An 18,243-nucleotide genomic window follows, 5' to 3' on the forward strand; every position below is an offset into this window, starting at 1 on the left:
TATTTATTTATTTATTTATTTATTTATTTCAGAGATTTAAACAATTTCACTTATTTTCCTTAAGAAATTTCAAAACAATTCAAGAAACATGAAGTACATTATATTCAGGAGACTTTACTATTCAAGAACTACAAAACTCACTTTTTAATTCTATGTCACAGAAAATGAAAGAAGAAAAACAAAGAGAATACAGGAGAGAAAATGAATATATTTACAGATATGAGTGTATACCTATATCTGTATGTACACATACCTCTGTGAGGTATACTCATATATTGGGGGTAAAGGCTACACAGCAGAAGGACACCACAAAGGGAGCTTCAGAGGCAACTACACAGTACAGGGAAGTAGAAATCCAGAAACCTGCAGCGCAGGGGTGGGGGAAGGGGAGACAACAACATGGAGCCTTTGTTTTTTGTTATTGTTTTTTTTTTTTTTTTTTTTTTTTAAGCATGGAGCCTTTGGATAGACCTTCCTCTCCCAGACTGAGAGCATTAGAACTGGTGAGCACTGCCTATAACTACTCTTCAATACCCCAGTGAACTCTTCATCATTTGGAAATCATCTTTTTTCCTGGACAAAATTAATTCTTTTTTCCAGCCTTTTTGTTTAGATTTGCTGAGATATTGCTGATACACAAAAATTTGCACACATTTAATATACACATCTTGATGAGTTTGAACATATGCATACACTCATGATACCATCACCAGAATCAAGGTACTGAACATATCCATCACTTCTAAAAATGTTTCTTGTGTTCTCGTGTGTGTGTGTGTGTGTGTGTGTGTGAAAAGCTTTTAACATGAGATCTGTCATTTTAAGATTTTTTAAAGTACACAATACCATGTTGTTAACAGTAGATATTATGTCATACTACAATAATTCTTTAGAATTTATTCTTGAATAACTGAAACCTTAATACTCATTAAACAATGAATGTTCCACCTCTAACTTCCCCAGTCCCTAGCAACCACCAATCTATTCTTTGCTTCTAGGACTTTTGACAGTTTTAGGTACCTCTTATAAGTGGAATTCTGCAGTAATTTCTCCTTCTGTGACTAACATATTTCATTGGCAAAATATTCTCTAGGTTTCTCCATTTGTTGCAAATGGCAGGATATCCTTTTTAAAGGCTGAATAATATTCCTCCATATTTAGAGAACACATCAAAAATAATTATAATTGTTTCTTCTTTCTTTTATAAGTTACAAATTTTCATTTTTTTTTTTTTTGAGGCAGAGATCAACTCCAGAAGCCATAGGTTCTCCAGTCCTGTTGTCCAGGGCTCTTGGATGCATAGTCTTCCCTCTACTCTTTGTTGTTGTTGCCTTTGTTGTTGCTCTTTTTTTTTTTTTTTTTTTTATTTTTTTATTGGTGTTCAATTTACTAACATACAGAATAACACCCAGTGCCCGTCACCCATTCACTCCCACCCCCCGCCCTCCTCCCCTTCTACCACCCCTAGTTCGTTTCCCAGAGTTAGCAGTCTTTATGTTCTGTCTCCCTTTCTGATATCTCCCACCCATTTCTTCTCCCTTCCCTTATTTTCCCTTTCACTATTATTTATATTCCCCAAATGAATGAGAACATATAATGTTTGTCCTTCTCCGACTGACTTACTTCACTCAGCATAATACCCTCCAGTTCCATCCACGTTGAAGCAAATGGTGGGTATTTGTCATTTCTAATAGCTGAGTAATATTCCATTGTATACATAAACCACATCTTCTTTATCCATTCATCTTTCGTTGGACACCGAGGCTCCTTCCACAGTTTGGCTATAGTGGCCATTGCTGCTAGAAACATCGGGGTGCAGGTGTCCCGGCGTTTCATTGCATTTGTATCTTTGGGGTAAATCCCCAACAGTGCAATTGCTGGGTCGTAGGGCAGGTATATTTTTAACTGTTTGAGGAACCTCCACACAGTTTTCCAGAGTGGCTGCACCAGTTCACATTCCCACCAACAGTGCAAGAGGGTTCCCTTTTCTCCACATCCTCTCCAACATTTGTTGTTTCCTGCCTTGTTAATTTTCCCCATTCTCACTGGTGTGAGGTGGTATCTCATTGTAGTTTTGATTTGTATTTCCCTGATGGCAAGTGATGCAGAGCATTTTCTCATATGCTTTGTTGTTGCTCTGAGGGTTGCTATCTATATTTTCTGGTTGATGACCTGTCTTAGTGGCATGCATGAAACCTGTAACCTGTAGGTATAATCTGGCCCCTTTAGGCTTGTGCTTCTTCAGAATCCTGCATATTGCTTCTTCCTTCTCTAGCTGCAGATAAACATAACAAAGAGATAGGCAAGGCAAGATATCCTCAGTACTTACCATGGTATTGGGGTTACGGCAGGCACCAAACAAATATTTTAGGAATATTAAATAAGTTAGAAACTGTGCTTTTTTCCCCCACTTAAAAAAAATTAAGCAATATACAAAAAATCTCTGGTATTTACATTTCAAATCCTATTAGTTTTTGATGTCCTCAACTGAAGTTCCCTGTATTGTCTCATGTTGATTAGTTCTTGAAATCAGCTTGGATTCGGGGTATTTGTTAGCCTCAAAATATTTTTAACATTTTAATTGTGTTATTCAGAAATGCAATTGCCCTTTGTTCTTTAAGTATTTTTTTCTCATTTTCACTTGAAACCGGGAATGTTTGGTCATTCTCCCTTGGGGGGTAAACAGAATTAGTTGGATAACCCTGATCTGAGTGTGCTTTAGGACATAACTCTTCTTTTTTTCTCTTTGAGGATTTGCAAAGACATGCCCTGAACCATTTATCTGAATGTAAGACACTGGAAGATAAAATGAACACATTTGCATCTTAGGACTCTCGCTGTAACCCCAAATATATTACTAGCTATCAGTTCCATTGTCAAGCTTCAGTGCAACTCTTCTTGGCAAGCGATTTTATTTAAGTCTTTCTTTCTTTTCCTCTGAAAGCTTTTTTTTTTTTTTTAAGCTTTTCTAATATAAGATATAAGATTGGAGTATAGCAATGGCCTTCACTGCCTTTTCTTTCTCCCCTTCCCAACCATGAGCAGCCATACAGGAGATTAAGGGATGAACTGGAAAGAAGCCAGCCTGTAGCCTTTCCATTCTTCTCGCTCCCCTGCCTTTCTCTATGTTTCCTTTACCCTCATTCAAATTTCAAGGTGAAGTGAGGCTCTGAGGAGGGCAGGTGGATGGTCGCTCTATGAAAGTGAATTGGATGACAACAGAACCCAGAGGACAAGGATGTGTCATCCTGTGTTTACTACAGTTAAAATGCTTTTCAGTATTTTTGCATTGCAAGAGTGCATAGATTTTTATAAAATACACTTGATTATATAATCTAATCCTCATTCCAACTCTGAAAGCCAGGTGTAGGGCAAACTACTACATAGCTGTTCTTGCTTTTCTGCCTCAGCCCATAAAAATAAGAACTTTACTTATCTTAGAATTCTCAGACGATAAGTCCTTTCTTCTATCCCTCACTGGTTTCTTTCCATGGGAAAAGAGTGCTCTGACTAATTTGTGGTATGACAAGACATCAATCAGTCTGGACTTTTCCATTTTATTGGGTTTATGCATTTACAATTTTGCACAAAGTGACCTCAGCACCCTGAGCTTTAACTTCTCTTTGACTTGCTCTTTGGACTCTATGGACTTAATAGCTGACAGCAAGTCATGGTTCTCCATGGTACTGACCCATTTAGTGTCTACACAGCAGCCTGAAGTTTCTTGGGCATTCATAAGATCTAGGACTTTCAGCCACTTCAAACCCCAACAAAAGATTTTATTATTTCCATGTTCAGATGTGGAAAATGTCCCAGAGAGGTTAATAACTCGTTCAAATCCTTATAGCCAGTAGAAGGATTGAAGTTTAAATGCAGGTGTACCTTGGCTCCAAGCACACACCTTTTTATTGTTATTGTCCTGTAACATTGGCCCTGCAGATCATATGCCAACACTGTGGTTGGAAAACACCAGAACGCATTTTTCTGCTTGTAGAGGACAACGTGTTTTCCTAAAATGGTTAATCTGAGTTCTAAAATGTACATATGAAACAAGTACAGATAATCATCAGATGGGACTTCATCATGTTTTTGGAGTTCTCTGTCACTCCTCTATCACTAGGAAATTAGAGAATTCTGTGTCTCACCATCACAATTTTCCCCAGCCCCTCATGGGCAGCAAGTGAAGCTGAAGTCTCTTCTCTTGCTTAATTTTTGTAATCTAGTCATTTACATATATATTTATATATAATATATATATAAATATATAAATATCACATACTCATATTATCATATGAGTATCGTATGAGTAAATCATGTGTATTAGGAAAATCATGAGAAAAATAGGCCACATGATAGTCACAGTTCTTTGAAGGTCAGCAGCTATACTGACCCACCAGAGAGGCAAGAACTCATTTTTATGGTTATGAGACTTGAAAGATAAAAGTCTGGTGGTGCTTGTTGCCATGGGTTCTAAGGACAGCCAACCTCAGAGAACAGAGTCTGTAAAGGGGATGTGGAAGGAAGCAGGTGTCCTGAGGGTACACAAACCTCAGATTCCTGCCGCTCCCTGCCGTTCCTTCTGCAAGCCCATTCTCCTTAAACTGATGAGTGGGTTTTTCGTTGCTTAGAACTGGAAACCTACAAATGTAGCCCAGACTGTCATCATGTTGTAATATTGTGATATCGCATCCTTATGTTTCTTGATTCAAACCTTTCTCTCTCTAAAGGTCATTAGCTGGATATGGATTTGGTTGGGGTTTTGTGCCCCAGACCTCCCAAATTTCTGTGTGGTTGAGATCATCTTGAGAAGTACCTCATGCTACATGACCCCCAGAAGAAATAAGCATGGAGAATGGGCCTTTTCCATCTCCAGCTTGAGATGGGAAATGTCAATCTACTCTTGGAGACAGAAGACTAGAGGCACTTATGGGAAGAGCCTTCTGTCGTGGAAGGGGGGTTATGGGATGCAGACTAGGCTGATACATAAAGGAGCGTGGGTGTGCACTGTGGGTGTTTTCACACTTCTGGGAGAAGATTGCAGTCCAAAGCACAGCAATGAGGAGTATAACCAAATTTGAAAATGCAGGCGCCATGTGTGTCTTGAGCCTTCAGCAGTAAGACCACATCTCTGAATGTGTGGGAAGGGCACATACACTTTGCCAAGGTTTTATATCAAAGCAGTAATGAAAGTCACAGGTTAACTGGATCTCCTAAAAACACAGCAGGTTCTAGCATCTTCCCTCGCTCATGCTATTTTCACTAAAAAGTTGCATTTTTTAATTTATGGCCAGAGTGCCATCCCCCCTTTATATTTTCTTCCTTACCTCATAGCTGGTTGCTAATAAGTAATAAAATGAGCAAAGGCTGACAGCAGGAAAAAGAAGCAGAGAAGCAAATGGCATGGATCAGCCCAAACAATACGGACTTTCCCTGAGTAATCAAGAGTGCTGATTTGCAAAAGTATCATGCATCCTAAACAGCATGCTTTTCAAAGGCTGCACGCTCTCCAGTAATTACCTAACCAATAGGCACAATCCTCTGCATTGAGATTTGCCGTTTGCAGGTGGAGAAACAAGAGGTAGAGCCAGTGAGGGAATTGCTTTGTTAAGAAATCCTTGCATGTGTATCGCTTTTTATAGCTCCGCAGTGAACTCTCACATTCATTATCCTGTATATGCCAGCAATGCTGTAAGATAGTTAGAAGAGATACAGTTTTTCACATGCAGTGGGTGGGAAAGCTCAGACTCAGAGAGGTTCTCTGGGCAGCCCAAGATCACACTCATGGACTGTCTTGGAGGTGGGACTTCAAACTGGCACCTGCATTACTGGCTTAGGAGTCTTATTACATGATCTGGGCTCCAGATCAGGAGTGTTGGCCCTTTGGACAACCCACATTTTTTGAGTGATTTTTTTCCCCTGAATATTTAACTAAGACAAGACTTTTATAGAACATTTATAACACAAAATGCACACAAATCACTCAAAACCAACAGTCTGGAGATTGGATGTTCAAAATATTTTAGCATGTATTTTTTCTTACATTTTTCTTGTATAATAACAATTCTAACATAAAAATATGCTAGGCACTACTTACATACTTTATACATATTAATTTATTTAATTCCCACAATAACCCTTTGAGGAAGGAACTATTATTCATTTTATGAATGAAGAAACTGAGGCATAGAAAGGTTAAGAAATTTGCCCAAGGGTACCTACCTACTGCATGTGACTCTTGAGCTTATGCTCTTAATTACAGTAATATATAAATACTCCCTACTATAACACACATGTATACACTCACACACGTGTGTGTAAACACACAAATTTGGGATCGTGCTTTTCAGTTCTTTGGAAGCTTCTTTTTGCATTTTTTAAAATATTTATTGCATCACATTATTAATCTAGGATAAAATATTTGCATATATATTTTAGATTTACTAAAATTTTCTTGACCTTCCCTTATTAATATGTATTTAATTTTCTTCTCTTTTTTCTTCATAAATAAAAGTTAACATTCTTTTCTTTTTAAGATTTTATTTATTTGAGATAGAGAGGGAGAAAGCACAAGCAGGGGCTGTGGTAGGCAGAGAGAGAGAGAGAGAGAACCAGACTCCCCGCTGAGCAAGGAGCCTAATGTGGGGCTCAATCCCAAGACCCTGAGATCATGACCTGAGCTGAAGGTAGATCCTTTACCTACTGAGCCACACAGATGCCCCAAAAGTGAGCATTCTTAAACATAGTCCACTTTTCCCAGCTCTGATTATTTTCTTAAGATAAATTCTTAGCTTCTGATTCAAATTTGACACATCTCCTTCCAGTAGCTTTTCTTTGCATGCTTACAATGTTAAGATTAAAATCACTTATAATTTTCACCCTGCTTTTTAATTTACTAGCATAATGGTCATTTTCACATTTCATTTAAAGAGGTAATATATGTGTTAATATGACAGAAGCTAAATTGATATGAAGAGAGTGAAGGAAACAACGAGACACAAGAAGATTTGTGAGGCACCTGGGTCGCTCAGTTGGTTGAGCATCTAACTCTGGATAGAATCCTGCGATGATGATGACGACGGGCTTCCCGCTCAGCAGGGAGTCTGCTTGTCACCCTCTTCCTCTGCCCCTTCTTCTCCCTCTACTCCTGCTCTCTCTCTCTGAAATAAGTAAATAAATCTTAAACAAACAAACAAAAAAAGAAATTGTCGGCAATGGTGACTTATTCTCAGTTTTACTCTCCCTCGAATCCATCCTTCACACCATGGCTAGAGTTGTCTCTCTAATATGAAAAAGCACCATGCTGTCCTCTGCCCACAGCTCTCAGTGGCTCTGGGCACCCACAAGTTATTACCCAAATTCTTCTGCAGGGCACACGGTGTGCTGCATGACCCAGATAAAGGTGCATGGGAGACCATCTAGTCACCTCACAGGAAAATTTAAGGTTCTGCACCATACTATTTCTCATACCCAGTTTTTTTTTTTTTTAAGTTTAACTGATATGTAACATTGTGTTAGTTACTGGTGTACAACATAATGACTCAATATTTGTATATATTGCAAACTAATCACCACAACAAATCTAGTTAACATCCATCAGCACACATACTTAACAAAAATTTTTTTTTCTTGTGATGAGGACTTTTATGATTTACTCTCTTAGTAACTTTCAAATATGCACCACAGTATTGTTAACTATAGTCATCATGCTGTACATTTCATCCCCATGACTTATTTGTTTTATAACTGGAACTTTATAGCTTTTGACCCCTTCACCCATTTTGCCTACCTTGTGCCTCAGGCAACCACCAATTTTTCTTTGTATCTACGAGCTTTTTTTTTTTTTAATCCCATGTATGGGAGATATCATACTATATTTGTCTTTCTCTGACTTATTTCACTTAGCATAATGCTCTCAGGTTCCACCTGTGTTACTGCAAATGACAAGATTTCATTCTCTGTTATGGCTGAATAGCATTCTCCTAAGTCCTACCTTTTGATGGTCCTCTTCCCTGGAATGCTTTCTCTTTCTTCTTCCCCAGATTGACCTTGTTAATTCTGTAGGACCCCGTTCAGATATTATTTCCTTCAGGAAGAATTTTTTCTTGGACTCCACTACACTCTGAGTTGAATAGATGAACCCCATCTGTTAATCACATGGCACCGTGGGGACAAGAGAGAAGCTTGGGAAGCCCTCCAATATGGGGAATAAATCCACTCAGGGACACAGTCTGCAGAGGCATTATATTTGAGGTTTTCCCCAGGCTCTCTGTAAGGAGTATTGTTCCTCTTGAGTGATCAAGGAATCCCGTAGGACTCCTTGATCAGAATTTCCCTGGATCATGAGAATTCACTGGGGAAGGCCCCTTGTGACTGCTTTTCTTTGCCCCCTCCTTCAATAGCCCACCAGCTTTCCTGGCGCAGAAGTCAGTCTGTGTCTTAGAAGACTTTTCAAAAACGGTTCTCTACCTCTGCTGCTATGATTGCCAATAACTCTCTTTAGCTTCTGGTTTAGATTCATGAGAAAAACAGATTTCCTACAGGATAATAACTGTTTTTATTAGTTTTCTATACCTTTGTACAAATGAGAGTCTGAAAAAAGGAGAGAGAGAAGGAAGGGGACACAGAGCATTCTGAAATTTGCTGAAGGCTATATAGAATTAGTCTACCCTAGGGGTTGCAGCCACCGACCCTAGACAGTATCAGTGGGACCTGGGACTGGGACTCACCAGGACTTGCTAAAGTCCTGTACCCACAGGGGCTTGACTTGACTCTTTAGCCCCTGTTCATAAGGGCTCATTGTCTCCTCATTTGAGATCCCATAGGGATTACCTCTGCATCCCATGCAGGGATCTGGACAATTCCAAATGCAATTAAGCAATCCATTATTGCCTAGAGGATTTGTTGCTTATGGAAGATATAGCAGCTGAGATCATAAAGAATCTATCTTCCTCTCTGTGGTTTCTTTGTAGATAGTTTAACGTCACTTATTTCAGCAGTATCTGACTCTGCGAATGGGACAGCATCTGTGTGTTGCTTTTTTTAACCTTATTGCCTTGGTCAAAATCAAAGTAATCTTATTATAGATATTATTTCCTGTCCTCCCTATGCAGATCTTTATTTCAAGTCCCATCATGACACAGCTTACTGGAACCAGCATCCAAAATAGCTTAGCCCTCAAAGCAAATATTGCTCCTTTAATGGAAGGGCCTGGGACTAGAAGTCAGGCTGGGATGATACTCTGCTTTCTTATACAGGCTGTCATGATCTGGATCAAATAATTTCACCACTGAGTTGCTATTTCCTCCTGAATCAGGAAAGTGGTATCTCCCTCCTTCGTCCAGGTGCTGATGGAGAGCAGTTGAAAAATGTCCCCAAGGCATCGGAGTTACATAGTTGCTTTTTCTAGTAGCATCTCTATCTTAGTAAAAGTTCTCTGGGGCTCATGTGGCTCAGGTAAAAATTGCCTTTCATCTATTTCTTCCTTGCTTTCCAGATAATCCGTGGCTAAAATTAGCAATGCTTAGTTCAGTAAAAAATATTGTTGCAGCAGGCAGCCATGGAAACGGTGTTTGAGCAGCTTGCCCTTCAGGGAGCTGCCTTTTGTGGGATATGCTTTCTCACTGATTAAATGAAACAACTCACTGCTTTTGAAACTGAGGTTTGAAACGAGTTAAGAGTACAGGCAAATCTTTCAAAAGAACCATCCTCCTCATTTTTTCCCCTTAATTTCCATCAAGGAAGGAAAAAATCAAGTGTCAGAATTTGCTTTTGAATAGAGTATGGGAAGATTAATCTGTTGACCCACCATCCTGCATCTGAGGTGTCTTTTCAGTAGTAATAGCGGGTAATGATATTAACATTAATTAATGCCTTCCTCCATAGATGATTTTGTAGTTCACAAAAGAAGCTTTCCTCTGCACTGCCACTGAAGTCTGATGAGAAGTCTAGAAGGTAAAGAGAACGTGATGGAGATATTCTTGAACAGATGAGGACACTCTTTGTTATTCACTTGCTAGTGACTGGAGACCATGGAATGAGAGCTCATGTCTCTCATTCCTGGTTCCAATGTTCTTTTGCATTCCCTGGCCTATCTCCTTGTACGTGGGGGTACCAAATCCAAGCAGCCGAGGTCAGACTCGTGTCCAATTGTTTGCATTTAATAAACTCTCAGCTTCATCCTGCTTAATCTCCCTGACTTCTAGAATTGCCCCCCTCTCAGAGAGCAGAGCCCTCCTCGTCCCCCCTGGGAAGGAGCCACATTCTGACCTGTTATTCTAAAGGACCCTTCCTCTGGGTCCTTATTTTCTTCTGATTTCTACCATACTCATTCATCCCTTTCTTTCCAGACTCTGCTATCCTGTCAAAGATATCTAAGTTCGTTCACCGAAATGTGTTTATAGAGCCTAATGAATTAATAGATCCAAGGCAGAGACTTGTGGACTTTAATAGACTCTAATTGCTTAGGCTCTAGTCAATGGCTTCTTCATGCAAATTTGGCCAACCAGACTAAGGTCAGGAGCCTACCCCAGCGTCTTCCACTAGGGCCACACTGGTGACTGAAGGGTAATGATGTTGGGGAGAATGAGTATAAAAAATAAACTATTCCTATGAAAAAGTTTATCTTTTTTGCTGTTGGGTAAAGCATCCTTAGGAAATGGAAGGTTATGTTATTCAAATGATTTAATATTTAAAAAAATTTTTTTATTTAGTATTTTGAAGCTTACTATCACTATAATTTATCAGATAGATTTCTGTCCCCCTTGCTCCACTCCTCTCCTCCATCCAAAATGCTTCAATAGCTTCCCCAAAAGCTCTGTGGGCCAGAGTGAAGTTGCCCATCTCTGCAGCCACTATAGTCACAGGCAGCTGGCTTTCCTCTTGTCCTGGCTACCTGACCAGAGCTCCATCTTTGGGTCTTTAAGCCCACATGCCACTGCCACTGTATGCCATGAGGAGAGGGAAAAACTCATAATAGTTTCCTCGGCTCAGGAACTATCCAGCCCTGTTGCACTAAGATTTGTTTCTACTCTATTAATAGAGTATGATGATTAATTTGATGAGCTTTCAAAATTGGTGTCATTATCAATTGTGCTGTGTGGAGATTCTCAGCCCTCAGAAGTGTATGGGAAGGCAGTTTGCATAAGGGTCTCCTCAGGTATTCAGGTATTCATTCAAGGTTGCAAGAGAAGGTGTACTGTGTTGGCATAACCCTGACTGTCAAATTCACTGTGCAAAGTGGGTCAGAGAAAACAGCCACACATAGGACTTGTAGTTCTGTGTCAAAATTTGTGTATTCTGATTATATGAACATAGTGTTTTTTTCCTCCATGAAATCGTCCCTGTGTCTCTTCCACCCTCCACTCTGGTCTCCTCTGGGTTCCCATAGTATCCCGTGCTTATCTCTGAGGTCTTATCAATCTGTACTTTTCCCTTATTCTTAATCATTTATCTCTCTAGCTCCAGTATCTGCTATTATATCTGTTGTATGAATTTAGGTTAAGAGCTTGCACAAAAATACAAGACAAATAGATCTCATTTTACATCTTAATTCTCACCAGCTAAAGGTGCCAGGGTAGAAATCGTGCACTGGTTGATTGCTAATGCGTGATGCAGGTATGGATGAGGTCCAGGTGCCTCCAGTCTAGGGATAGATGCACCTCTAGTTAAAAAAAAAAAAAAAAAAAAGAATGTGGCATGTTGAGAACACTTGCATGCTGTGACTTTCATATGTGCTCTAATTTAGAAAATGCTATCTTTTAAAGGTCTGAATGGATAGATACAGATTCAGAAGGCCACTCTGCTTAGGTTTTCACCTTTACCCTCTATTCCAAATAGAAAGGTTCTTAGGTTTCTAAGAGTAATGTAAGCTAAATTCTTTAGGAGAGTTCATCCCTACAATACTCTTTTTGAAAATTCTTGCCTCTTAGTTGAAATATTGTGAAATGGGAAAAAATACAAAGAAAACATTGTGAAATGTTTCACATTTCAGATATAATGAATCCCATATCCTAGGAAAAAAAATACATATATTGTGAAGCCTTTCTTTCTTTCTTTCTTTCTTTCTTTCTTTCTTTCTTTCTTTCTTTCTTTCTTTCTTCTTTCTTTCTTTCTTTCTTTCTTTCTTTCTTTCTTTCTTTCTTTCTTCTTTTCTTTCTTTTAGAGCGAGAGTGTGAGATAGAGAGAGAGAGCATGTACGGGGGTGAGGGAGGATAGGAGAGAAAGAGAGAGAAGCAGGTTCCTCACAGAGCAGGGAGCCCAACATGGGGCTCGAGCCCAGGACCCTAGGATCACACCCTGAGCTGAAAGCAGCTGCTTAACCAACTGAGCCACACAGATGCCCCTGAAGCTTTTATTTTCAGTACTGTGATAGCTTCAGTTTCTATGTCTGGAATTATATTAGGTTCTTGTATTATCTTATATTTGCTCTCTCCATAATAAAATCAAATATTTATATGTAACATGTATATTGTCAGTGTATATAAAGCCATATATATTGCTAGTATTACTACTAAGTGATTGAGTATATGTATTTGGTTGCACATTACCAGATATCTAGTAGGGATCCACCATAAACTGTTATCTTATGAACATCTAACACTTCTTTCAATTGAAATATGTACATAATTAACTTACATACCTAAACTAGAAAACTACTATTTTTCTCATTTAGAAAAAAGTAAATCATTACTGATGACCCTAATAAAGACTAAATTATAATTATAACATTTATAAAATATAAAACTGATATTTTTAAATGTGAAATTATTTTTTTTTAATTTTTTAAACTAGAAATATAATTTAAATATAAAATAAGCAACATAGAAGATTGAAGTCCTGGGTAAAACATCCTGGTGTTAATGGTGAGTGGTCTTAACCAGGGTGAGAAAATGAGTACCTAAATGTCCTGTCCTCCATTTATTAGTGCTCACCCCCTTCTGAACCTCTGAGAAACATCCTTGCTGGGTCAAAATTAATATTCATTACTTTTCTTGGCTGTAACAGAGACAGCTAGTGATCTGCTCTCCTTATCTTTTCGGAAATAGAACCCTCAAGTTTTTTTTTTTTTTAAGATTTATTTTATTTTATTCATAGAGACACAGAGAGAGAGAGAGGGAGAGAGAGAGGCAGAGACACAGGCAGAAGGAGAAGCAGGCACCATTCAGAGAGCCTGATGTGGGACTAGATCCAGGGTCTCCAGGATCATGCCCTGGGCTGCAGGCGGCGCTAAACCACTGCGCCACCGGGGCTGCCCAGAACCCTCAAGTTTTATTTGGTATGTTCATTCTCCAAATTCCCTCTCAGCTAAGTGTACCCTGTGTGACTAGGTTCTTTTTTTGTTTTGTTTTAAGATTTTATTGATTTATACATGAGAGAGACAGAGAGAGAGGCAGAGGGAGAAGCAGGCTCCCTGTGGGGACCCCGATGTGGGACCCAATCCCGGGACCCCAGGATCATGACCTGAGCCGAAGGCAGATGCTCAACCACTGAGCCACGCAGGCGCCCTGTGTGACTAAGTTCTGACTAACAGGGGTAGTGATGTGGCCATTAGCAGTCATGTCTTCACTTCTTTTCTCCATTTCTGCTAGCTGGGGATGTGAAAGTGGGAACTAGAGAAGTCCTCTCAGACAAAAGATGGAAGCTGTATGCAGAGGGTGGCAAGTCTGGTAGAAGCCCAAGTCCTTGATATCATGGAGCTTTCTGGTCGGTCTTGGCCTGCCTATGCTCCACACATTTTGTGACAGGAACATACACTCTCTTATTTAAACCACAAGTATTTTAACTTTGGTTCTATCCTAACCCTTACAGTGGCTTCCTTAGTCACTCTTCCTAATCAGACATTAAACTCAGGATGTGTTTGCCCTGGAGTGGGATTGGCTTTGGAAGACTACACTGGAAGAGCAAAGGTGACCTTGGCCACATCACAAACACCAGATAGTAGAACACACCATCTCCTATCTTCTCTCCTATCTTCTCTCACAAATGGGGATGAAACGGTTGAAATGAAGGGCTTTGTTGTAAGCCCTTGTTCAAACCTAGGTTTGAACCGTAAGTCTGCCTTAAAATCTGTCTTTTTTGGGTTTGACTTAATTGCCCGTGACCGAGATGGTTAGCATATTAATCAAGATTCTCCAGAGAAATAGAACCAATGGAAGATAGATAGATGATAGATAGATGATAGATAGATAGATAGATAGATAGATAGGTAGATGATAGATAAATAGATAAAGAGATTTATGATAGGAATTGCCATGTCATGAAGAGAGTGAGGGGAGAATCTGAAGTTTCAGGCATAAGGTGAAAGGGAAGAAAGAGATCATTGAGTCTCTACTCAGGTGGGAGGGGTAGTGATTCCTGCCATGTAGGTAGGATGAGGGGTAAGCCCTAGAGAAGAGTTACTTGGTGCTGCCAGCTTAATACAGCCACACAGGCCAGATGATCCAGCTGGGAGGCTGGCTTCAGTTATTGGTAAAAGCTGAGAGAGACAACATAGATAAGACCTGAATGGAAGGTAAACCCCTTGACCCCTGTGGTTACTCCACTTGCAGGCTCATGATTTTTCTCATATGCTTGTTTTAAATCTGCTTCCTGCACAGAGACTCAAGCTGTCAAGGAACTGGACAGGCTAAACACAGAGATGCCTCCTCTCCACAGACTTCTCTTGCCAGCGCCATTCCCCTTGGTCTCTTTCTCACCTTCATATGCACCTGTGCTGCAGTTCTGTCCACAGCGGACATATACTCATTCAGTTGTTTCTTCCTTTCCTTGCTGTGTTTTCTACCAGACCTGTGAGGATTCTTCTGATTTCTCTAGCTGTCAGCTCTGCTTAACGTTAGAATGAGTTAAGAGAGACCATGAGATAGAACAAAACTTTGAAATAACATGGACATTAAGGGAATTAAGTAACCTAGGCAGGCTTATGAATTTCACATAGCTTGGGACTGACTTATGTACCCCAGAAAAGCAGTCATGTATCAACACCTGCAGGATTTGAAGCTACAGGGGAAATATTTGAAAATTGTTGTGCTCTGATGTTTGAGCACATCTGAGCATGTAACAGAGGGGTTTCTCTGTACCTTCTCTCGGACTCTGGAGAAGTACAAGTGAGATTAGGGATATTGGCCTGGCATTCCAGAGTTGAATCTGGTCCACAGAATAGCAAGTAGCATTTGCCCAAAGATTTCTTAGAATTTGACTGATACACATCTATCTATGCCTTGTTTCAACAACAGATTTTATTGTTCACTAAATCTTGGATCGGGTGTCCTATGTGTGCAGGCTTATTTGTGTAAGTCATTGAGTAAATGGGAGTGGATTCTTCCTCTCATTAGCATGGCCAGTGCAGACCAGAGCAAGCACCTATTGCATATGGACTATTGTTATTATATGCCTGGCTTACCCCCAACCCAAAACCCAACCCCCTAACCACACCCCCTGACACCAATACATTGTACACTCTATAGAGCAAGGACGGATCTTTTTGTACCTCTCTTTACCACATAGTATCCAGCAAACTTGCAACAGAATATATCTTTAAATTGTATTTTCTAAAGATGGCTGCACCAACACATCTCATCTTACTTGCTCTGCTCGCAGTATGATGTTGACCCTACTCCCATTGAGAAGTAGGGTCTTGTTCTTTTCCCTTGAATCTGAGCGGCCCTGTGACTACAAACAAAGTGACACTACATGACTCCTGAAGCTGTTATAAAATGGCAGTACAGCTTCTACATTATCCTCTTTGGATGCTTGCTCTTGAAACCCAGCTACCATGTTGTGAGAAGCCTGAGCCACCATGGAGAGGTAGAGAGGCCACGGGTAAGTGTTCCCAGTGACAGCTCCAGTTGAGGGGTTGAGATCCCAGCTGTGAGCTAATATCAACCTTCAGACATGTAAATCAACAAGCCTTTAATTGATTCCAATTGATTCGCACTCCTGAAAGCACCCTAGTTAGTGCCTCTGAAACAGAGACTGCCTGCTGAACCCTCCTCACATTGCAGACTAATGAGCTAAATAATTGTTTTAAGACTAAGTTTTGGGGTAATTTGTTATGATGCAACTGATACCCCAAATAACACCTATTATTTCCTCTCTGCTGGTATATGTCTTCATGGTCTCATCTTCTCTCCTATCCTGGAACCTAGGCTTCTTAGAGTCTGGAGCTTTTTCAGTCAAAACTTCTAGAATTTTCTTTCATGCCATACTAAATTTCATATTAAGTTCCTGGCTGTTGTCCTTACATGGTCTTAGATATCCAGTCTTCATATGCTTGGTCATCCTATTTCTTTGTCATGCATGCTTACTGTTACCTGTGCTCACCCAAGTCTTACTCATTTTCAAGACTGAGTTAGATCCCATGAAGAATTTCCTGATTCCTTCAGGCAGAAGAGATGTCTCCTCTTCTAAATGCCCATAGAATTAGAGACAAATTTCTCTCATTAGTATTATCATCTTCTGCCTTATGTTACAGTTACTTCTTTACAGAAGTTTCTCCACTTCTAGATTGTAGTGTTTGTCTTTATATCCATTCATATATACAAAAATACTTATGGAATGTTTACTTCTTGCCACACAATGTGCCAAACACAGTGTAAAAAGCAGCAAACAAAGGAAGAAGTGGTCCTACCCTGTTTGGACTTTCAGTCAAGTGAGAGAAACACAAAAAATAAACAAATCCTTGACGATTATTCTTTTCTAGGGGTTTTTAACTAAGTCACTAACATTGAGGATCTAACATGGTACCCCATTTCCCTTGCACTCCTGGGAGGCAACCTGGAAAAACTGGAGATCTGGGTTTGAGTGCCATCAGCCTACTTACTATCTGAGTAGGAGCAAGGGCTTTGATTCTTTATGTATTACTGTCCTCATTGCTCAAATGGAGATACTTTTTTCAGCTGCATAATATTTTTGCTATTATTAATGAAAAATCTCATATAAACTTTGTGCTGAATATATATATATATACTCCTCTTGCTTAATATGCAGCCCCACTTTTTGGCTTATACTCAAGTAAGGAGGCTGACCAACTGACATCTGTTATATGGATCTTGTACTTGTTTTTTTGTTTTGTTTTGTTTTAAAGATTTTATTTATTCGTGAGAGACACACAGAGAGAGGCAGAGACATAGAGGGAGGAGCAGGCTCCCCATGGAAAGCCTGATGAGGGACTCAGTCCCAGGATCCTAGGATCATGACCTGAGCCAAAAGCATACCCTCAACCACTGAGCCACTCAGGTGCCCCTGGACCTTGTATTTCTGTACATAAAAAACCTTTTCAGGTGTGAGGGTGCTGAATTTTAAGCCAACTTTTGGTGCCATCTGGAGAGAAAGGTAGGAGGACCTCACTCTTTGTCACATGACTGACTCCTTACTCATTATGTAAAATTCAGACCTTGTGGCACCTCCTCGGGAAAACTATCACTAAATTGAATCTCCTTGGGTTTTAGGCTTCACAGCACCCTGTATTTCTCCATGACTTTGTCACAACTGCAATCAATTACTTAAAAAAAAACAAAAACAAAAAACAAAAAACAAAAAACCCAGCACTTCTGTTAGACTACAAGCTCAGTAAAGGCAGGGACTAGATCTGTGCCATGATCACCAGCACTAAATAAAGTGTCTGCCATATAGTGTTCAAAGAATATTTATAAAATTAATGAATTGGGGAAGGCTTTACAGTTGTAGCTGGAACCCCAAGAGATAAGTAAGCTCAATAACTATCAATAATTTTTCTTTATCCAATGGCCACTCCCCCAACTACTCTTGGAGACCATTCTCCTTGAGCATTTTTGATCTACCCTCAGAAGATTCTGAGGTCAGAGGGTGGAACCTCACTTTAATGGACTCAGAGGAAGAATGACCAATTTTATTTTGCCAGCTAACAGTTTTTTTCTGAACACCACCTCTAGATTTTTTGTGATGACCTATGGAAGGTATAAGAAGTGAACTTCTTAAAGCCTGATGGTGCAGTCAAACCAGCAAGCTGCTTCCAGCTGAGTCTGTAATAGCAAACCCCAAAAGGTAACTGACAATTTGAGAGAGTTATAGCTGGACTAACTATAGTCCCTGAGACAGTCATGCTATGGGACCATAGCCTTCCAGACACATCAAACCCCAAGACCATTAGAAGTTGAGCAGCTCAGAGAATTTTAACTTAAAAAAAAGTAGGTAACAGCTGTCCTGCCCTGTCATGGGCAGGTAATAGGCCATTCTCCCAAGATACTCTAAAATAGCCTTTTCTAGTCT

At 39.8% G+C, this 18,243-nt stretch overlaps 2 long non-coding RNA genes across 4 annotated transcripts in view; one reads left to right on the forward strand and one right to left on the reverse strand.

The window, feature by feature from the left end:
- Window positions 1-18,243, forward strand: part of LOC144311211 (uncharacterized) — a 140,383-nt gene that overhangs the window by 72,422 nt on the left and 49,718 nt on the right. The gene's annotated exons all lie outside the window — the stretch shown is intronic.
- LOC144311212 (uncharacterized) overlaps window positions 1-18,243 on the reverse strand; it is an 86,829-nt gene that overhangs the window by 42,437 nt on the left and 26,149 nt on the right. Inside the window, exons 4-6 of one of the 3 annotated variants that reach the window (XR_013376778.1) lie at window positions 14,694-14,820; window positions 11,556-11,659; window positions 8,578-9,944 (exon numbers count right to left, since the gene is read on the reverse strand). The exons of the other annotated variants lie outside the window; for them this stretch is intronic. This is a non-coding gene — a long non-coding RNA (uncharacterized LOC144311212). Of the gene's footprint in view, window positions 1-8,577; window positions 9,945-11,555; window positions 11,660-14,693; window positions 14,821-18,243 lie in introns of those variants that run through there. 3 annotated transcript variants of the gene reach the window in all.

Source organism: Canis aureus, chromosome 3 (genome assembly GCF_053574225.1).
Source record: "Canis aureus isolate CA01 chromosome 3, VMU_Caureus_v.1.0, whole genome shotgun sequence".
Lineage (NCBI taxonomy): Eukaryota > Metazoa > Chordata > Mammalia > Carnivora > Canidae > Canis > Canis aureus.